Source organism: Rattus norvegicus, chromosome 10 (assembly GCF_036323735.1).
Source record: "Rattus norvegicus strain BN/NHsdMcwi chromosome 10, GRCr8, whole genome shotgun sequence".
Lineage (NCBI taxonomy): Eukaryota > Metazoa > Chordata > Mammalia > Rodentia > Muridae > Rattus > Rattus norvegicus.
In genome coordinates this window covers 18,901,286-18,924,098 of record NC_086028.1, presented here as the reverse complement: position 1 = coordinate 18,924,098, position 22,813 = coordinate 18,901,286, and the positions used below count along the sequence as shown (strand labels likewise).

Sequence of the window (22,813 nt, the reverse complement as noted above, 5' to 3'; positions counted from 1 at the left end):
GCATCCCAACCCTCAACCCCTTTTCAGGCACCTGCTCGCTAGAATGCGTCACCCTCTCAGCAGCCCCTACCTGGACGCTAATGATGCCAAGTGCTTGACCTTTGGGCTTCAACCATGCGCCATCTGATGCTGAGGGTCTCAAGATCATCAGGTCCATGCCTGTCCTCTCTCCATCTTCTCAGCAAGCAGCAGCCATCTTCCCAGAATCCCAGTTAGGACTCAAGAGTCTTTCTTACTTTCTCTTGCTTTGCTGCCATTTAAAGGATGACTGAAGCCAGGACACTATATCTCTGTATCCAGATAGATAGATAGATAGATAGATAGATAGATAGATAGATAGATGGATGGATGGATGGATGGATGGATGGATGGATAGATGGATGAATGGGTGGGTGGATAGATGGATGGATGGATGGGTGGGTGGATGGATGATGGATGGATGAAAGGGTGGGTGGGTGGATGGATGGATGGATAGATGGATGAATGGGTGGGTGGATAGATGGATGGATGGATGGATGGGTGGGTGGATGGATGGATGATGGATGGATGAAAGGGTGGGTGGGTGGATGGATGGATGGATGGATGGATAGATGGATGGATGGGTAGATGGATGGATGGATGGATGAATGGGTGGGTGGGTGGGTGGATAGACGGATGAATGGGTGGGTGGATAGATGGATGGATGGGTAGATGGATGAATGGGTGGATGGATAGATGGATGAATGGGTGGGTGGATGGATGGATGGATGAATGGGTGGATGGATGGATGGGTAGATAGATTGATAATATATTCCTCTATATCATTATATATTATCTATTGTCATATATTATTTATATTATATATGTCATATATTATATATAATATCTACATCACTCTGGTCTATGTCTACATCACACTTTGCCTCCTCCTTCCGCTCCGCCCACAAGGTTACATTCAGCTTTCTTGGGTATCCCTGGCATTCTAGAAGTTGCCTCTTCATTTTGTGCAATCAGCCTCCCGGTGCCTCCAGATCTGTTTTGCTGAATGCAAACCTGCTTGTCTCTTCCTGTGCCTGGCTTCCTTTATCACCTTCAGCACCCGCTTTACCCTTTAGGCTATGCTCAGGGCCCTTCCCAATCTGCCTGTGCACCAGCCCAGCTGCCAGACTCATTTCAACTCCCTCTCTCGGGTGCTGCTTACCCCAGTTTCTCACGTTTTTGCCAGGCCCGAAAATTCAGAGATGGAATAGACTATCTTAAGGCTAATCTCTCTAGGCTCTGGAGCCAGTCTGAAGGTGGTTGGATCTCGCTGCAAATCATCGCTACCCTTGTTGACCTTGGCCACCTGCACTTCCTTCTTGTCTTCCGTCACATGGAAATTGCAGCAATGAGAAAAACCTATGGGAAGCGTCAATAACCTAACTTCATGAGCACTCAGAGCATAATGAGTGCATGGTAGCTACCTCATCAAGTGTCTGCCTGAGTAGACACTCAAGAAATGTCAAGCCCAGCGGAAAACAGAGCTTACATTCCAGCTAGTCTGCTTTCCGGGGGAGACACTGAAGTGCGAGACCGGAAGAGACTTCTCCTCATGGCTATCGTAGGATGTGATGCTCCGTCCTAAACCAGTGCTAGGTGCCTGAGGCCTGATTGATGTGGTATAGCGAAGACTGCTTCCTCCGGAGGGCCCCATTCTCTGAACTTGCCAAAAATGACAGAGATTCCTTTCCTGTATAACCTCTGGCTCAGAGAAGCAGGTCATAGAAAGAGGGGAAATCTACACCTTAGCCTGGTTTATATTTTACTAAAAAAAAGTCTTTCTGTAGCAAGAGTGATTGAGCAAGCTTCTGTCCATGCTTTTTGGGGACCTGTGCTGGGTCTGAGGTGCCCAACATACTGCATCCCCACTGTGTGTACAAGATTGGGTTGAGTATCCAAGCCAGGTTGTTGTGCTTGGGAAGGGGATCCCGGTCTCTGAGGGCCTCAGACAGATGTTCTAAGAGCCTACAGTCTGGCAAATTGCCTGCTGCTAATCCAATTTCATCACTAAATGGTGACTCTGAGCAAGTGCCTTAACATTAACCTTGCAGAACCCTGTTTCCGCTTCTGTAAAATGGAGAGATTCGTAAGACCCACCCCTAATGGTCGCCTGCAAAGGCATAATACGTGTGTGCTCCCCACCTCGGATGCAGAGAAAGGAAGGAGGATCCCCTGCAAACTCGAAGTGCCTCTTTGCTGATTGGCAGTTTTTCCACGAGTTAATTTGGGAGCCTGTGACCTTTCCTGTCGTGTGCGTCTCTGACTCAGACTGCAATATTGCAGTGCTAGCCAAATATGTGACAAGCCCCTTCTCCTCAGTTGCCTGAGGAGAAGAAGTCGTGTTCTGGAAGCTGGAGACAGCCATCTGACTCCATGGGGTCTGTTGTGGTAGTACTTCTAAAATGTACCAAGTCTCTCTCAGCCAGGGGAAAGGGTGATAATTCAGATCATGTGAGCCAGGCTTCCCTCCTGTGTCCCTGGCTTAGAAACTACACCCCTGTACTCTGCTTCTGTGTCAGAGTCTCCAGGGAAGCAGGATGGCTGAGGAGTCAGAGCCAACTAGGGTGATCGTCTGGGGTGACCCATTTCACAACCATGTTTGACGGATCTCCCGTGTAACAGGTCTAGGAGGCTCAGTCTGCAGAGCCTCCCGGCAATGGTTCCATTACAGTGTAGATCTTAGCCACATCTGGGGACAAAGAGATGACAGTGTAATGCAGGAGTTCTGGGAAACATTCTAGGGACTCAGTGTCCTCATGTGTCAGTCTTAGTGACTGGAAAGTGGGAGGATGCCTTCAGGACTGAGGACAGAACCTACCCATACTCACTTGGTCACTGGAAACCATCCTCACCATTCACCCTCCCTGGAGTACAAGTAGGCAGATGCCAGGCCTGGGACGGTGTCCATGTGGACAGAGTGGGTTCCCGCTACGCCTGACAGGTTTGGGTCTGGGCTTTCTGATCTTTCCAGGCTCCATGGAACTGCCTGACATGGGAGGTAAAACATTTCCCTCCATGGCACCTATGCATCCCCCTCGAGTTAAATACATCTTGAATTAGGGATCTGTCATGCTGGGCCTCAAAACTTTGCTAGATTTGGAAAATGCACAATAGAAGCTGAAGAAAGACATCTGGGAGTAAAAAGACTAAGCTATTGTTAGCCTCTTCTTACACTTCCGCCATTCTTCACCCTGTTCCCATGGTTTGGAACACCCCTGTCCAGCCTGTCCATCTGCCTGGCCCGCCTTCTCGTCCTTCAGGATACAGCACAGGAGGGTCCCTCCTTCATCCCAAAGCCAGCTCAGGTGAGCTTTCTTTTGTCCAAACTCCCTCCAATACAGAGCTCTAAGCCATGAAGCATTGAGATCAGGGACCTAGCCTCTGCAGCACAGTGTCTGATGTACAGCAAGGGCTGAAGTCAGGCACATCCTCACTTGCAACTGCTTTGCTTTGTCAGAATAAGAGACATGAGGGCAGTAAGAAAGTTCAGCCGGCAAACGCACTGGCCGCCAAGCCTGCCGACCTGAGCCCGGGATCCCTTTGGTAGAAGGAGAGAACCAACTCTCGTAGATTGCATTCTCGCTGTCACACATGTGCAGTGACATACACCAGCATCATACCCTGCCTTCCCCAAATAAATAAATGTTTTAAAAAAGAATCAGATGGAGAAGACACAAGGCAATTGAATGAGCAAGGTGGCGCTCAGAGCTGAAGTAAATGGAGTCCACCCAGGCTGCCAGGTTGGAGAAAGCATGGATCTAAGCATCAGGAAGACAGGGATAAGCGTTCTGACACTGACCCCTGTGCTTTCGTGAAGCTTCGGTAGAATGTCTGCCATCACAAAACCTCTGTTAGCCCACAGCAGGGAGGGACGATGTGAATGCATCAGCTGTTGTGGGGACCGTGTATGAAATAGGCACATGCCATCAGCTGCTCAGAGACAGGGCAGAAGCAAGCAGCTATGTTGACATTGGCCTTGTAAACTGTTCCGGAATGATCTGTAGCCACAGCAGGTGGCCACTGTTATCTCACGGGGGGGGGGGGGGGGCTACCCTCTCAGAGGGCATTCCCTGGAGATCTGGTGTGTGAGGAGCTGTAAGTTTGCACAGCTCAGACACATTCACAAGCTCAACCCCCAGCATGCACACCTCAGGACTTCTGTATTTCCCTCTATTTGTCCTTGGATTCCTAGTCACTGTAAAGGTATTTTAAAAAACAAAGCGAATGCTTTTATTTTAAGCGTCGCGATGTAATCCAAAGTCGCGTAGCACTTATTTGGGGGAGACAAGGTTTATGTTAATAGACTTTTAAACGGGAATCATCCTGCAATTATTTGTGTGAACATTCTAAAAGGGTCATTTTATTTTCTGATTGCCCGTCGTTGCGCATCAGGGGGTCAGGCCATGCCGCAATGATATTTGTGAGCTGGAAGATCTGGGATGGTTTGAAAGTCCTCTGGGAGCTGCAGGGTTTGGCCTGCCAGAGATATTTGGTTTTGCCTAAGGAATGGCCCTGGAGGATACCCACATCCCATTAGCCAATCACCCTTGAGCTAGCTCTGAAAACCAACGTTCGGGACCCCCACGCTCTTTTCCCATCTATTCTTCCAAGCTTCCCATTGGTGTTCTCCAATCCACAGGCCCCATGTTCAAGGTCATGTGTCAACATGTGTCATACATGTGTCAGCAGCTTCTCCAGGGAGTCAGATGGTCTCTGGAAAGCCTGTAGGGGCCTCGTAGCATCCCCCGGCACCAGCCAGTTTGCAGCAAAGTGCTGCTGGTCGTACTGAAACCTTCATGTGGAGGAATGGAGCTATCCCTGCATGTCTCGATTGGACAGTAGAAAAGACACATTGTGTTCAGCGCTAGGGCCCAGTATAGGCTCAGGAAACTAGTTCCTCCCAGAGTGGCTTCAGAAGGCAACTCCAAAGAAGTATTGAAGTGGCTGATGGGGCTTGTGCTGGGCTGTGGAGAGGCAGGGCCTCTTGCTAGAAAAACAATGGATGCCATGCCAGCATGTTGCTGCTTTCTTCAAAGACACGGGGTATCTCCAACCATTTGCATTCACGTGGCACCTGCTTCTATCACTAGTGCACCCCCTTTGGGAACCCCTGAGATTCATTCAGTCGCTGTCCTCATTATGCAGTGGCAAACCTCAGACCTACGCGGTAGATTGAAAGTGGTAGTCATGAGATTTAAACATACCTTTAGGACTCTAAGACGGAGACTCTCAGTCACCAAGCCCTACGGTCTTGCACTTTACCTCTCTGTTCTTTTGTTCATCTGGATTCTCTAGGCTTTAAGTGTCCTTTATTTCAGCCTTGGTCATTAGGCAAACTCTTCTTTGAATGGTTCTCCCAGGACTTCTGCTGGCCGAGACCCGTCTCTCCATCACCCATGTCCCAGCTCATTGCGCAGTGCTGTAACTACACTGGAGTTTGGACTGGGATCTGGTACCCTGCGTTCCCATCAAAGCCCCGTCTCACCTCACTCGGTGGTTTTTTGATGACAGCGGAATGAAGACCACCTGAGGTTCCCGGGATGCTCACGCCTCCGGCAAAACTTGGCAAGTTTCAGAAATGCCAGCTTCAGTTTCATGACATAATGAGACCAAATTGTCCCCTGGCAAGTCTGCCAGTGACAATTATTCCTGTCTTTGGAGAGCCAGTCCTAAGGCAATGAGAGCTTCAGAACTCACAATCAGCACACTTTGGTATGCCGGCCTCCTCCTAACAGGACATTTTAATCATTTGCTTTTTGAAGAAGCAGGATCAGTCCCATTACCCTGTCGAGCAGGATGAGAGGAATGTAGCTTGCTGTCTGTGACCTCAGCTCAGCCAGGGAGAGCCAACAAGCCATGGGGCCCCTGCTCCCCAACCCCAATTCTCATGGGGGAAAGCAGGCCCTTGAGGTAGATTTATTCTTCTGAACCCTCACCAGGTACAAGCAACCCCACACTGGCCCTGGCTTTCTCTAAATCCAACTTGTACCATTGGCCACAGCCTCCTGGCCCCAGTCCATTCCCTGATGTCGCCCTGCCAAACCTATGCACAGGCAGTTCCTCAACCTGGAACACCTGTGCCACCTCCTCCCTTCCCCATCTGTTCAGTTCCCTCACCGCTTCAGGACTGAGCTCCTGGGTTGTCTGCTGTAGGAAACGTTCTTCGATCTTTCTTTTTCTAGTCCTTAAGTGAACTATATCATAGAGATTAGCACCCATTTCTCTTCGCTTAGAGCTCGGCACTCACTCAGATCTGGGTGTATAAGTAATTCTGTTTTCTGTATTGTTCTACTGCTGGACTTAATTTCAACATGAAGTGCATGTTCTTGTCAAAACACAAATGGAATTCTAGTCAACTCAGAGGCCCTTCCTTCTTCTCGGGGGCTTATATACTTCCAGATGGGACAATGTCTTGCCATCTCAAACACAGTCAAAACATGGTACATGCATATGTGGGCATCTCCAGAGATAACCTTGACCCATATCACCATGGGGAAGTCTCATCGTCTCACCTCAAGACCCCATCAATCGATCTCTTTATATCTCTCATATCATGGTCTTCTTGGACTTAAGGAGACTCTGAACTTGGGCAAGACAGCCAGCTGATACCCCTCAGCGATACCTCACCGGCATGGGTTCCTCTGGGACTGCAGGCTTTGCATCCCCTGTTCACTGAGCCACCAGGATGATTTAGCAGCTAATGAGAAACAGAAACCTCAATGCTGCTGTGTTCTCAAACTAGGCTGGATGGACTAACTGAGCTCACACCCTCAAGTGTTTTCCAGTGTAGCTGCTTCTATATTGGTTCAGAAACACCAGGAGGAGCCTAGTCCTGCCATGCATCAGTGTCTCATAGAGGCTACAGGGATGAGGTAGGGCACTTGAGCCTGCGGGGTGAGGTGGGACTTTCTGGGAGTCAGGTCTCCGATAGCATCCTCCCACTAGCCTGGGCTGGTACCCCGGAGCCTAACAGCACCTGTGTAAGACAACGGATTGCCTCTATTTCTCTGCAGCCTGATAAATATGTTTCTCCCCTCGGGCAGTAGCTGCTTCATTTGTTTGCTCTAGTTTCTGTCTCTCATTAGCTGCTAAATCATCCCGGTGGCTCAGCCAGCAGGGGCGGCAAAGCCTGCAGTCCCAGTGCAGTCCCAGACACTTGGCAGGGGTCAGGAGCAAAGGTGCCTGTTCAGCTCTGCCTAGGAGGATGCCCTCCACACAACACCCCAGACACCTCCTTGCTGATAGAGTGCCAAGGTGGCACAGGCAATCACGTAGTGAGAGACAAGGAGTGTGTGTGTGTGCGTGTGTGTGTGTGTGTGTGTGTGTGTTTGGCATGTGTGTATGTGTATAATTGTGTGTATATGAATGTGTATAAGTATGTCTGAGTATGTGTGCATGACTGTGTTTATGAGTGTGTATGTGTCTGTGTATATGTGTGTGACTGTGTGTTTGAGTGTGTATATGTATGTGTGTATGAGTATGTGTGTATATGAATGAGTGTGTGTATGAGTGTGTCTGAGTGTGTTTGCATGACTGTGTGTATGAATGTGTGGGTAAGTGTGTGTGTCTGTGTATGTGAATATGCGTTTTAGTGTATATGTGAATATGTGTGTATGTTTGAGTGTGTATATGTATGTGTGTATGAGTATGTATATGAGTATGTGTGTGTATATGAATGAGTGTGTGGGTGTATCAGTATTGTGTGTGTATGTTTAAGTGTATGTGTGTATGAGTGTATTCCTCTGCTCTCTTTCTCCTTTTATTCAATCATGAGGCATTATCTTGGTGACTTATCTAGTCTCAGTTTTCCACAAAGGACCTACTTCTGAACACCACACTCACTTTAATTGTCCATTCTCCTAATGTTTCATAATAGGGATCAAACTCAAGTAAGCATTTCAGAGGGAACAGACCGCATAACAAACTTTACACCCTACTTCTCCAGGGGCCCCTAAAGGGGAGAGTGTGTTAGTAGAGGAAAGCCCAAATCTCCACTTTGGGGAACAAATAGAGCCTTACTATTTCCTCCTCAGGCTGGGAAGTTGGAATGTGGCCCTGCCCCCACTGGTTTTCCTCTGTGGCTATCATCCTCTAAGACCGCACAGGGCACACTAGACCCCAACCCTCCCTTGCCCCTTGCACTTGCGGAGGTCTCTCTCAAAGCAAACACCTGCTTCCCATGTTTATTCAAGAAGTGAGAATTAATACCATGCTAACTCTAACTCAAACATAATTAAGAAGGCAAATCTATTTTTGAGGAGGGAAAATTTTTCATCGCTCATCTGCAGACCAAATAAGTAAGATTCCATCTAACACTCCACGATCTGCCATTGTGGTGTTGGGTGGGGAAGGCTGGGCCACTGTTCATGCAGAAGACAGACCACCAGGGTAAGAGGGGACCAGAGGAATCACCTCATCCTCTACCCTCCTACATCCCATGTAGGCATGACACTCGATCTTGTCCTGTGTGAAATGACATTAGTAACAGAGACCTTGTGTGTTTTCTCAGGACCTGGCATATAAATCGCACAAGGGCAGAACCTTGGTTGCTTCCTGCTGCCTCTCCATGCCTCCCACACGTTAAATAGGCGAGAAACTAAGGCTTTGGTGAGGATGCTGCAAGCCAGACAGTTGCCGTGGCTTCTCTATGGTCACATAGCAAGTCAGAGCCAAGCCTTGATTGCAGTTGAGGATTCCTGGGTTCTAATCTGCATGTCCCTTCTCCCTGCCACTGGCAGGAGGTATGGGCTGACCAACTCATTCTACCAACAACTGTGGACTGCTTGGCTTTGGAAACAGCCTTACTTTCCCTACCTCAGTTTTCCCAGCAGCAGGGTGGGTATGTTACTAGAGAAAGTGCCAAAGCTCTACCAGTGGGAACAAACAGAGCCCTATTTCCTCTTCCCTCAAGAGCTGACTATTTCCTGCCCAGGTTATGACAATGGCCTTTCCTTTTCCTTCCTCAACATCTTCCTCTCCTTAGGGTCCTCCTCCCCAACCCCTGCTTTCCCAAGGAATCAATGAAGCTAAGCACATCTCTGCTGCTAGTCCAGGTCCTTCAGCCCCAGCCAAGCTGAATCGAAGAAGGGAACAGGGCAAAGTGGCCGTTCCTGCCCCTCACGCTCGCTGAGACCGCGAGGCACTTGCTGCTGGTCTAGTCTGGTCTGTGATTTAACTCTCCTTTCCTTCTCACCTGCAGTGCGCCCGAGTTAAAAATGACCTTGGCAAGTAGCCTTGTGTATCATTTGTCTAGAGCAGAGAGCAGTCAGAGAAAACCTACTCTGAAGTCTGAACGGCTGCTGGGGTGGGGAGGGCAGCCAAGGAGGGGGCGGAAGCAGGGATGTGTCTCCAGGGCGATCAGCAGGATGGATTAAGGAAAGCCACACCATGAAGCCCTGCCATGGAAAAAAATCATTGCCTGAGGAGACTGTGCACCACCCGCTCTCCCTGGAAGGTGGCTTTGCAAATTGAGATGAAAGTTCATCCCTAGGCCAGTGCTACCAGGGAAGACGCACCCCCAGGGCCTCCTGTGTGCCACATGCCACCTCACTTCCATTCATTCTGAGATGGCAGCTCTAGGTGTAATTTGCATGCGTTTTTCTGTCCTAACAAAGCAGAGTAGTGTGGAGTGATAGAAACAGCCTGGTGTTGGGGGCACCTGGCCTGGTGCCTAGTGTCTTGGATCTGACAGTTTTGTGTGTGTGTGTGTGTGTGTGTGTGTGTGTGTGTGTGTGTGTGTGTGTGTGTGTGTGACCTTGAATGGGTCAGTTTTCCTTCCTGTGTACATGATACATGGACTGTAGTCAAGCCAGCAAGGTCTACCCTGAGCACCCAATGTGACCCCTCTGAACCCAAGTTTCTCTATGGGTCACTCAGGCATGCCTTAAGTGGCTGCTCCCCTCCCCCCTCTCCCCTCATACAGAGCTATCCTTGCTAGTCCTTAGAATCTATTCTATTATCGCCTTTCTATAAGCTGGGCTTGGGAGACTGAGCTGTGAGGACCCTGGCAAGGAGCCCTGTGCCTCCAGTCTATGTTTACTAAACAAAAGCACCAGCAGGGGTCTGAAGACGGGAGTAGGCACTGTCAGCTCCTCTGAGGACTCCAGTGGGCTACGCCTGCTGCCCAGGCTCTGTCAGTTCATCCTCTCTTGCTGGTTCTTTGTGGATAGCCTCCTACTCCTGCTCAGATTGGGATACTCAGGCACCCCTCTTTCCACTCTGGGGTGACTCCACTCTCTATGTGCTTAGTAAAGACACCCCCTTTATACAGTCTCTTCATTAGACTGTCCTCAGATTATTCACTGTGAGTGGGCTGTTGTGTCTTGCTGAGACCCTAACAGAAGCAACTGTCGTCTCTGGTCAGAGACTAAGCACCCTTTAAAGCAAGAATAGATAACAGCATTGAGTCCAGCTCTGTGATCACCTTACCTGACCAGATAGCCCTGAGGAGCCACTAGTATGGCTTTTCCCATTTTTTGGATGAAGAAGCCAAGGCTTTGAGAATGATTGAAGGGTGGTTGCTAAGCCTACAGGCTGAAATGACTATCTTCAGTCCCTCCCCAAGGAGAGTAGAGAAACTACTAAGACTGCATGCTTGAACCCCCGAGGCGATGGACGGTCACTTCCAAGTGGTTGACCTTTCCACAAACATTATGAGGCACTGGACGGTCTAGAGCTTGACCGGGTAATTAAACAAGGGTAATTGATCAGTCCCACATAGCTTGACATAGAAGTGAATAGTATATTGATCCCTTTTCTGTTACTGTGACATAATTCTTGAGGCTGAAAAACTTATATATATATATATATATATAACAAATTAACAACATAGTACTGGTGCTCAGGGGGCCTCCCCAGCTGTGGCATCATGGCAAGGAGAGAAAGAGAGAGAGAGAGAGAGAGAGACAGAGACAGAGACAGAGACAGAGACAGAGACAGACAGAGAGAGACAGAGAGACAGAGAGAGACAGACAGAGACAGAGAGACAGAGAGAGACAGAGAGACAGAGACAGAGACAGAGACAGACAGAGACAGACAGAGAGACAGAGAGAGAGACAGACAGAGACAGAGAGACAGAGAGAGACAGAGAGACAGAGACAGAGACAGAGACAGAGACAGACAGAGACAGACAGAGAGACAGAGAGAGACAGAGAGACAGAGACAGACACACACACAGAGAGAGAGAGAGAGAGAGAGAGAGAGAGAGAGAGAGAGAGAGAGAGGGAGATATATGTTTGGTGATCGGGACTATGCTAATTTCTGGTAAAGACATGCCCTCAGTGACAGGGCCTCACCACTTAAAGGTACCACCACTCTGGAGACAGCTTCGAAACCATGAATCCTGGTGATAAACTGGAGCAGAAGGCCTCACTGGTGCTGAGCTTATAAAGTCTTCTCCAGATTTTGTTCTTCCTGTTCCAGTTCAATGCCACTTTAGAGTCTTCTGGGTTGAGAGTCACAGAAGATCTTCCCATACAGTGACTTCTCTCCCTGCATCTCCACTCTACCCCTACCCATCCCCATCCCCTTTCCCAGAAACCCTCTTTGCACCAAAATATGACCTATGTGCTTCCCCAGGGTTCTCTGAGTCCATGGAGGAGGCAGGCTTGAAGCAGTTGGCCACAAGATTCTCAGTACTCTCCAAGATAGGTATCCTCCTTCCAATACCCTCCTCCCTCCTTCCTCCTCCTTCCCCTTCCTCATTCCTCTTTCCTCTTTCTTCTTTCCTCCTTTCTCCTTTTCTCCTCTAAAAAGAAAAAGACTTATTTACATTTTTCCATAAAGGCCCACGCCTCTTTATTTATTCATTTATTTAATAAGTGTTAATGAATAAGTATTTAACCACTTTTCCTCACCCGGCTTTTACTGAGGTTCTCACCCACTGGTTCCCACTAAATGGTACCCAACTCCTAGGCTCTGGACTGTCTTCCTGTCCTCTCTCTCTCTCTCTCTCTCTCTCTCTCTCTCTCTCTCTCTCTGTGTGTGTGTGTGTGTGTGTGTGTGTGTGTGTGTGTGTGTGTGTGTGTGAATTTGTCCATTATCTCTGTTCTAGATGATGGGCAGTGGTTTCTAAAGTATCTTCTTGCCACTAACTTTGCCTTCTATAGGCCACATGTCAGGGATCATGCCTCAGCACAAAACCTTTCAATAAGAATAATCCATACGCCAGCCCTCAAGGTCACACCTTCTCAGGATCCCTTAATCACCCCCCTCCCTGTGGTAGCAACTTCCTTGCCCTACAACAGGCAGCAGGATATTTCCTTCCTTCAGCCTGCTGATCCCCTCACCCCATAGCCAACCTTCCTTCTTACTGTTTAGGGCTTAGAAAAAAAATGCACCTTCCTCCAAGAAGTCTTCCCTGACTACTCCATCGGAAGCACCCCCAGGATGTGCCACTTATCATCACCCTGATTTATTCCACCACGGCCCTTACCCCACACTGAACGCCGGCTGGATCTGTTGGCTTGCTTATCTATTGCCTGACACCCCATTAGTCTTCAAGCCCTTCAAGCAAGCACCTTACCATCCTCGTTCCCCACTGTCTCTGGCACAGCTTGAGTTCCTAGAAAGTAACTTAATGGAGGATGGGAATATCTTGGTCCATATTCTGTTGCATTATCAATATAACCAAAACTCAGTATTTTATAAACAACAGAAATTTAGAAGTTTATGGAGCTCACAGGTCTAGAGGCTATGAAGTCCAAGATGAGGGTGCTGATATGTGGGGGTGCCTCCTGCTCCTCCCCATGATGGAGGAAGATGGAGCAGACTTGCTGGAATCCCCCTTTGTCTTACAAAGTGGCTGAATGACAGAGGGCCTACTTACATGGCTTCATCGACTCTTTGAAGACCCACCTTAAAATACCATCGACCTGTGAATTGGGAGGTTAAGTTTCTGACACATGGATTCTGGGAGGATACAGTCAAGCTATAGCAAGGAGCAGGGTTAATTAGGTTCTAGTCTGCATCCAGTCTTTGCTAGAACTTTCAGGATGTCTTCCAAGCCTGGCTTAGTGTGCTCTTGGGGCTCTTGAGTGCTACCAGGCTGGGTGAACAGAAACATTGCCCTTGCTGGACTCTCATGTCCAAGCCTTAATGGGACTTAACAGAAATAAAGGGCTTGTCGACCAGCCTGGGTATTGGCCTCAAAGGCACCATCTTCTGATGTGTAGGTTGGATCTGTTCTCTTTCCAGTTCTTCCCTATTGAGTCCCAAGGAACATCTCCCCCTCGTTCCCGAGGAAAACTCAAATGTGAGACAACTAAGATTTCCCAGTGGTTCCACTCTCTTTCTTTTGCTAAAGCAGAATGTGGAAGTTGTGGCCAGTTCTAAAGAGAGGAGGCTTCCTTTGCTTCTGGAAGCTGGGAGGCATGGCACCAGCATCTGACCCATTTCTGGTGAGGGCCTTGAGCTGCTTCCCACCATGGTGGAGAAGCAGGGAAAATGGAAGGCCATGTGCATGTTCACAAAGAGTTCTCACAGAGTGTTCATAACGTTCTCATTCCCACAAGAGAGGAACTAATTCGCTAATGGGGATCCACCCTCAAGACCCAAATGCGTCTTAAAGGACCTATGACTTGTCAATACTATCCCACTGGGGTCAGCCTTAGCATGGGTTGAATTATTGAAATCAGAGGCCTTAGAAGCTTGATTGGCACGCGGTTCTCGCAGCCTACACACTGCAAACAGACCACGTGCTGAGCTTCCTGGACGGCATAGAGCCTGCCCCAAGTGTCACTCTTCCCACATGCTGAAAATTTTCAGAAAGGTTCTCTGAGGTAGAGTAGGAAGCTTGAGCATAGTCCCGGCCCTCGGACGGCCAAACAGTAAGGAATCCCTCCTCACACAGCATCCTGAAGCCACCACCCAGTTCTGCTGTATGCCTCTCAGGACTGTAATTTATCCACAACCCCACTGCAACAGGAATGTTCTTCAGAGAGTAACAGGTGAAGAATCCAAAACGTGAACAAACAGCTCGTCCTTTGTCATTTATTGTGGGTGGGGCCTGCTCGTGGACAGCCGTGAGATCAAAGCCACGTCCCATTTTGTTCTAATCCTACTGTAGTTCATAGTGGTGTTTTCCTCCAAACCAGCCCTCCCTCAACTGAAGACGGCAATGGAGTCTCAGAAAAGCCCAATTGGACTAGCAGGCAAAAAGTGTGAACTGTGCGGTTAATAAGATAAGAAGAGCTTAGATCCTTGGCACCCTTGTAAGGGAGGTAGGTGTCTTAGTCAACATTGTATTGCTGTGACAAAATGGCATGACCAAAAAGCAAGTTGGCCTTTCACCTGCATTCCTAGCAGAGGAAGACCCGAGATCCCCTTGCAGTCTTGTTTATGTTGTGTTAGGAATGAAACACGACCTTGCACCTATAGACAAGAGCTCCTCAACTCTGAAGCTGCACCCAGCAATAATTAAGGTACAAGGGAAATCTTTTACAGCTCACAGTATATCATTGGAGGAGGTCAGGACAGCAACTCAAGCAGGGCTGGAACCTGGAGGCAGGCGCTGAGGCAGAGACCATGGAGGTGTGCTGCTTACTGGCTTGCTCCCTGTGACTCGCTCAGCCCGCTTTCTTATAAAACCCAAGATCTGCAGGCCAAGGATGGCACCACCCACAATGGGCTGGGCCTTCTTCCATAGATCACTAATTTTTAAAAAATGCCTTACAGCTGGAGCTCATGGAGGCATTTCCTCAACTGAGACTTCTTCCTCTCTGAAGACTCTAGCTTATGTTCAAGTTGACACACAAAACCAGTCAATATAGGAGGTAGTTTAGTGGTAACACCAAGACAGGGGTGGAAGCTGGCAGGTCTAATTCTGCTCACTGAACCATTTCTGTGTCTGCTTTGAGATGCTTCTTCTTTGGGCTTCTTCTTCCTCAGCGACCCCATCTATAGAATGGGTTATGGGCTTAGATAATATCACTGTGGGGAAGTTTCTTATTTCTGACCTCCAGCTTCTTCAGAATGGTGCTTTAGGCTATGTGACTTTGGATAAGTCCTTGTCCCTCTCAGAATCTGGGTTTCTCCACCTGTTCAATTGTCTAGTGGTAAACCCAGGAAACGAACCACTTCTGAATTCTCTTCCTATTGTTCTAAGTGATTCTAGCTTGCATGTGACCTAATGCTCCATGGGACCCGTGTGCCCCTCTGGTGTGCCCAGACTGAGGCTTTCGTCACAGGCTGGTCACTTTGTGTCCTGTCCTCCCGAATGGACTCTGTCTCAATCATTTCTCCTGCCTCCTGACTCTAAGACTTCCATCTGACGTCATGATAAGCTTTTAGCCAGTCGCAGACAGCCAGCACTACCAGCTCCTTCCATCCCCTGGGAGGGATTCTTCATTCTCAGCTGGATGAGCGACCGCCCAGCCTTGCCCGGGAATGGAGGATGGGCTACTCTGTGCCTGTCACCAGAGAGTTCTCCGCCTGGGCTTTCACACCCCAGCCAGGCGAGTGATTGAGTGACTCTGTCATCTTCTCACAGCAGTGACAGTGTTCCCTGGCGAGGCCCCTCCCACGCTGTCTGAGATCCTCTCTGTCACCTCAGTGATGAAGTGTCAGTGAGGCTGGGAAGAGGCTCACAGGTGGACACTCTGACAGGCCCTGCCATTTCAGGCTTATTGGCCTTGGGGTGGCCTTCACCTCTCTGAGGCCCACTTTGTTCGTTATCCCACGGTGAGATGGCGGTGCCTCCGCAGAGTTCTAAGAGGTGCAGCCGATGGGTCTGAAGTGCATCAGACGATGCCTGGCAGTGTGAGAAATCTGATATGACCCCTGGATCCCTCCCCGGGCCCACCAGCCCACCCAGGGATATTAACCACAGAGCAGGGTATGAAGAACAAATGGAACAGGTGTCACCATCGCAGACTGATAGCACCTGGGCTCCTTGTCACACGCTCAAAGTCAGGCTGAACGAAGATAACAACACTATCCAGCCATATCGCACTGACCGAGCCAAGGGCTGACTTTGAGCAACACTTCAGTCCTGCCGGCATTAATTAAACACCTACTATGCGGCAGGCTCTGCTGCGAACTTACAGAGAGAAAAATAAATTATGACGCGTAGCATCAAATTGTCAAGCTCCTTTGGAAATCCAGCCCACGTGGGTTGTAAAGCTGGACTGAGTCACCAACTCCCTGCGAGACACCAGAAAAATTCATCAGGTGAACTTTCCAGACCTCCGCTTCTCTAATTGTCTCGCAGAGTTGCTGGGAGGGAAGCTTGAGATGTGCACTCCGCTAAGGGCCTAGCTCACAGCTGTCAAGTGCCAAGATTTAGTTTTGCAAAGGAAAGAAAATAGACACAAGCAATCTTAGTCCATGCACACTGCTATAACAAAACACCTCCAAGCAGACAATTTATAGCATGTAGGTTTCCGTGGCTCATAGCTCTGAGGCTGGAAAAATCCAGAATCAAGGTACTGGCCATGTCTGGTAAGGGCCAGGTCTCTATAGCAATGGTCTGTCTTGTACCTCCTCTATAAAGGGCACTAATCCCATTTGTGAGGGTCCCACCCTTGCCATATGATCACCTCCCAGGTGCCCCACCTTGAAACACTGCCCAAGCGTTGAGTTTCAATGTATGCATGGGGGAATATAAACATTCAGACTACGATACGTTCTTGTATTCCAAGTTAAGAAAAGAAAAAAAGAAGACGGGCTGTATTCATCAATCTCAGGACAAATGATCCCAGAAGATGTCATGTAGGGCTGAGGAGATGGTTCAGTGACGAGGCATTTGCCTCACAAGCAGTTGCCTCACTGAGTTCAATTCCCAGAGCCCACATAGTAAGCCAGGCTTGGTTGCATGCACAAGTCATCCCAAGGGTAGAGCGATGGGAGGTAGGGACAGAAGGTCCATGAAGGTCACTGCACAGCCAGCCTAGCCTCCTTGGTGAAGATCTAAGCCAATAGGATGGACTGTGTCAAACAAAAGAGCGTAAGGTGCCTGAGGAACGACACCCAACTACACACATGTGCACGAACACATATATACACACCCTAAAGTGAAAATGACAAGAACAAAGCACCGCTTAAAACAATCATAAAACAGCTTAAGACAATCTTAAAACATCATAAAACAAGAGTCAAGCGTTCATTCTTAGGCAGCATGGGGAGAAGGTTTGAATCACACCGTCGCTCATTTTGCTTGACTTCCACATCATGGTGGATGAGGCCACTGGGATGGTTGTTTCAGAGCCTTGCCAGTGCTCCCTGGATACCCTCCCATCATTAAATGATAACAAAATCAAGAAAGATCTTTTGCATCATTAGGGGTCCTTATTATTCTCTTCTTTTGCTAACTATCTCAGCATGGCTGGTTCCTCACTCATCTGTGATTTAATAAGAGCAAAGAAATCATCCAACAGCCAAAGTTGACTTTACAACATTGTGGGGGGCTGCAGTGCATGGGTTCTCAACCTGTGGGTCGCGACCCCCCCAGACTATTAAATGACCTAATTTTTCAGGAATCAACCAAGACCACTGGAAAACACAGCCATGTACATTACAATTCCTGATAGTGGCAAGATTACAGTTATGAAGTAGCAAGGAAAATAATCTTATGGTCTAAAGGCCACAGCATAGAGTCGCAGCACCAGAAAGAGTGTGAGGTACTGCTCTAGTGGGACACACACTCTCCTCTGTCAATTGCTTCTGAATCCCCACTGTTTCCTCAAATGGTTCCAGCAGCCAACATGGAAAAGAAACATAAAACAGCTCTAGGGGAGATGAATGGGGCTAGAAGCTGGCGTCAGCCGAGGCTAAGTGCTTACCTGGCCAGGTCTTTTGTGAATGGAATGGTCCTAACTATAAGGAGTTTTTTCTTTCTCTCCAAATCTTATTGCTGCAGACGTGAAATAAAAGCTACTGTCAGGTTCAGGGTGAGTGGCCAGCCTTTCCCACATAGTTCAGAACAGAGATGCATGTACTCTTAGGCACTTGACATATAGATCTCACTGGTAACTTCGCCCTTCTCTTGAACGCTAATTAATAATTGGACAGTGGTTACCTCCTTGTTGATGCACACGCTATTGTTTGCTTGTTGGTTTGATTTTGATCTTATTATTTTTAGTCCGCTTATATGATACCTGGTGTTCTTGAGTTTAATCCTACTAACTGCTATTTTGTTGTCGTTGTGCTAGGAACAAAGGCCAGGGCTTTGCCCCTGTAGACAAGAGCTTAGCTATGAAGCTACACCCCAGCAACAACTGGAGTGGTGAGGGCAACCATTTGTAGTGCTGGGAATTGAACCCAGAGCCTTGAACATCTAGTCAACCAACTAAGCCACATCACCACTTGCTGTCTCTTTCCTGTTTGTACTGCCTCTCCTCCCACTGTCTCTCCTTCCATATCTTTACATTTAAGTAACCAAACTTTATTATTATTATTATTATTATTATTATTATTATTATTATTATTATTATATGTCCCCCATTAGCTTTTTGCTCACATTTTTTAAATTACTTTCAGGGGTGCCTTTAGCTCATCGCAATCCTCTTTTATAAATTCTGAGGCACAGTCCTTCATGGGTCAGCCTGACATAGAACCCATGATCCCCCTGCCTCAGCTCCTGAGTGTTGGCTGTAGTTAAGCTAGTATTGATACTGCCTCCCGAACAATGCAGGCGCCTCCAGTAGTTGAAGGCCCGTTCTCCCCTTCTGATTTCTGTGCTGTTGTTAAACACTTGGCCTTTGCTGTGACTCTCCTAAGTCCCCAGCGCTGTCATTTTGAATAATCGATGGCCTTTTATGTTATCTTAGATATTTACCTTCTGACAGCCCCCCCTCCCTTCCTGTGGTCTTCTGCTCTGGCTGGAAACCCTCTTTCTCCCTCTTCCTGGAGACTCCACACCAAATTGTCTTCTACTGTTAGCGCGATGACATTCGGCTATTTATTTTCAGCTTTCATTGCCTGACGTTATTCTGTGTATAAGTAATGTGGAGAGGAGACATTTCCTTCAGCTTACGCACTTTAGACTGCTTTCTAGATGCTATCTTAGTTTGTTGGAAAGCCAGTCGATGGACTTGGACTCTCTTTGAAATACTTTGTCTTTTCTCCGTATGATTTTTTTAAAAAAAATTATCCTTTGGGCATTTTGACTGGGGAGTATTTGGTGGTGATCCTGTTTGCTTCTGTTTACCTTTGGGAGGAGTTCAATACACACACTAGTTCAGAAACTCCTAAGGGTGACTTTTTTTCCCCAATGTCACTTGTGCCTGGCTTCTCTGTCTGCTCAGAGGACATCAGTCCCGAGCACATTGGTCCCTTGCTGTGTCCCACTCGATGCTTACACTGTGCATTTTAGCATTTCCCCCTCTTTCCTCTCTGGTTTAGTTTGCTGTCTGTTACTCTGGCTTTAAATCACTGATGCTTCATATTTTGCCCAGTCCAGTTCGCTCTTGAACCCATCCAGTAAGTTCATGCTTCTCTCCTGACGGAGAATAATACTGACAGCTGAGCGGAAAGCTCTGTTTCCATTCGCTTTGTCTGTTTCTGTCTCTCTGGCACGGTAATCATAGCTTGAAGTCCTTCTCCAGCGATTATAATTTGGGGATTATCTGTGCGTCTGCTTTTATTGTTTGCTTCCTTTTCTCTTCCCCTTCCTGCCTTTTTGGGGCCTAGGAATTGTGGCCACAAGCTACATCTCGTGTCCAGATGAACTTAATGGGCTTCTCTGCTAATCCTCCAGGGGATCTCGCTCGGGCTTTCCTCTGCTAGGAATGCAAGCGAAAGGTCAATTACTGCTGACTAGACTGCAAAGAGATTGGGCCGCAGTTCTAGGGAGACCGAGGCTGGTCCTGCCAGTTTGTGGCGCCTCGTGACTTTTCACTGACAAGCCTGGCTAGTCTGTTTCCTTAATCTAACAAGACAGAAGGTCCCACTCTGCCCTGTTGTCTGTCAGTCTTCCATCTCTATAATGAAAGACCAGCAATAACTAAGTTATAACTAGTGAAGGTTACTATGATTTGGTTTTAGATATTCCGATGGATGCTGGATTGACCCTCTTCTGGGGGGGTTGTAATGAGGCAGCACATATGGTAAAAGTTTGCAGTGCAACAAAACTTCATCACCACCCAGGGAGTTAAGGAAGGATGAATGGGCTAGGTTGCACCCTCTAGGTTGCACTTAAGGACCTCCCATTTGGCTCCTCTTCCCCAGAGCCCCACTACTTTCCATCAGTGCCAGGCTGGGAACCAACATAAGCTGCTGGAGAATGTTCCAGACCCACACTACAAGGTGGCCTTGTGACACTTTGAGCTTTGACTGTTTCAAGGTCTGTCAAATGTCTTAAGGGACAAACAGTCACGTACATAAGTCTGCCAATGTTCTGTCTCTTACAGCCTGCCCCGTAACATCAGAAGAGACTATTCCAGTCTCCCCTGCAGCTTCCCAGCCACTCGTGCTGCCTCATTGCCCAGCTCTGGCTTTAGGTTCCAACAACATGGCCTGACCCTCTGTGTTTTGCCTCCCTAGTTTCTAGGCCATTTCCCAGCCCTGCCCAGCTACCAAACGCTTCATTCTCATCCTCCAGTAGGCAACCTCTGCCCTGGCCAGCATCAGCCTTCAGAAAATATCTCTAGAGGAACATTTCCCCAGCCATCAGATTTCTTGAGACACTATGTCTGCTGCCGTGACCCTTCCACTGTCTCCCTACACTTCTATCCTTACAGATTTTCCTTTTACTTTATTTATGGCAGTTGCTATGGAGGAGTTGGCCAGCCACCACCTACTGAATCACAAGTGAACTCAAAACCTTAGCTTGTTTTTAATCCAAAATTTGGATTTTAGTATCATTAATTTCTGCAGTGAGCTCAAGCTACATCAACATGCGTATTAATCACATTTTTGTCTTCTGAATTGCAACCCTCCTGTCTGGGTTAACTTTCCTCCTGAGTAAGTTACATCTTCAAGAATTTTCTTTGGGGGAAAGCCTGCTGGTGGTCAACCTTCAGTTGTGTTCATTTTTTGTGTAAAAATGTTTTCGGTCTATTCTTACTGTGGAGTTCCAACTTCACTAGTATACCTTTGCTGGTGGTATACTTTTTAGTGGTGGTCGAGACTTTTCTCTTGACACATGGACAGACCTTCCCCAGTCTTCTGGCTTCCATTGTTATTGTTCAGCTGACAGATGTTAGCATACCTGCTGTTTCTTTTAGCTAGTTTGAAGTTCTACGGTGTCACAGACTTCCGGGACTTCCGGGACTTCCGGGGCCTTCAGAACTGTGCTGTCTGAGCAGCTGTGAGCATGGCTGATTAGGCGTCTTGACTGGCCTCCACGTCTTATGATCTTCCATGATTTTCTCTCTGCCTCTCCTGCCTACTTTCTGGACAATTTACTCACGGCTCACTCATTCTTCATAAATTTTACTCCTTAGTTGTAACGAATTTGCTCTTTCCTCTCAATACCTGCGGGCTAACAACTTAAAATGCTTAATTTTTAAAAAAGTTTCTTGATACTGACCTTTTTGAAACCTGATAATTTTTCTGGTATCTTAATTGCTCGATCAAATTTCCATATATCTTTCATTTCTTTGAACGAATAAATATTACCATTTTCTTAACTGTGTCTCGTGAGTTCCTAGCACCTGACGCTTTGCAGAGCTGATTTTCTATCTGCTGGTGCTGCCAGCTCACTCATGGTGTGCTGTCCCCTTGTAAATGAGAACTTTGGACCAAGGAATGATCCCTGGAATCCTATCCATAAGAAACGACGACTGAGTTAAGCTTTCATTTCTCCATAAAGGATTGTGTTTGGATTTTTGTTTTTCAGCAACTTGACTAGATTTGAGTTCCCCACTCAAATTCATTTTCAGTTATTTCTCACCTTTTTGATTACTCAGAAAACAAACCCAAGGGAGCACGTGCTTCTAGTTACAAATTCTCAGGGAAGACAAATCCCCTCCTTTCCCCATATACCTTATTTCCAGATACTTCAGGATTAGAGCCTGAGCCCTAGCAGTTCTGAAAAAAAAAAAAAAAAAAAACAGGCCTTTCCATCATCCTCAATGAGCCAGTGAAAGAGGCAAATGGGTGGTAAAAGGCAGAAAACATACATTTACTGCTGTAGGAATGTTGCAGTTTCCTCTCCAACCGAATCGGCCCATACAAAGAAAACACAACTCAATTAATATGAAAACAATCTAGCGTCTAGATTGGGCAGATCCACCCTACACTGTCCTATTCCTAGCTCCCAAATCCCTCATCCCTTGCACCTTTTATTTGCCAGGTCTCCAGCTTCTCCTTCTCCCACCACGACTCTCTCCTTGCTCCTTTCTCCTCCCCTGACTCCTCCCCCTCCTGACTCCTCCCCTCCTGACTCCTCCCCTCCTGACTCCTCCCATCTCCTGACTCCTCCCATATCCTGACTCCTCCCCTCTCGCTCCCGACTCCTCCCTCTGCCCAAATCTCGCGCTCTTGCCTTTATTTTACAAATTCAGAGAGAACTCCAAGGCAAACCACAACATAGGAAGAGAAACCAAGAAGCCCAGTGAGCCCCTCTCCATGTCCATCTTCAGGGGTCCTGACATGCCGTTTGCATTTAAGTAAGAGGCCAGAGGTGTGTGTAGCTGAGCAACCCAGGCCAAGCTGTCACCTCAGCACCTCAGATACAGCATTGTCTCTGCTTCTGTCTCTCCCTACATGGTAGTCTGACAGGCTGTCAGCACTGTGTGAAACTTCCTGAAAAACAAGATCCCTTTCTGGCTGGTACCAGGCTTGAGTTATCTCCTTCTTCCAGAGCAATATTCCTGGGAGGAAATACCAGTTTCTTGAGGACCATTATTTCAATGGT

The 22,813-nt window shown here is 47.8% G+C and overlaps 1 protein-coding gene across 4 annotated transcripts in view; it reads left to right on the top strand.

The window, feature by feature from the left end:
• Kcnip1 (potassium voltage-gated channel interacting protein 1) overlaps positions 1-22,813 on the top strand; it is a 369,300-nt gene that overhangs the window by 168,927 nt on the left and 177,560 nt on the right. The gene's annotated exons all lie outside the window — the stretch shown is intronic.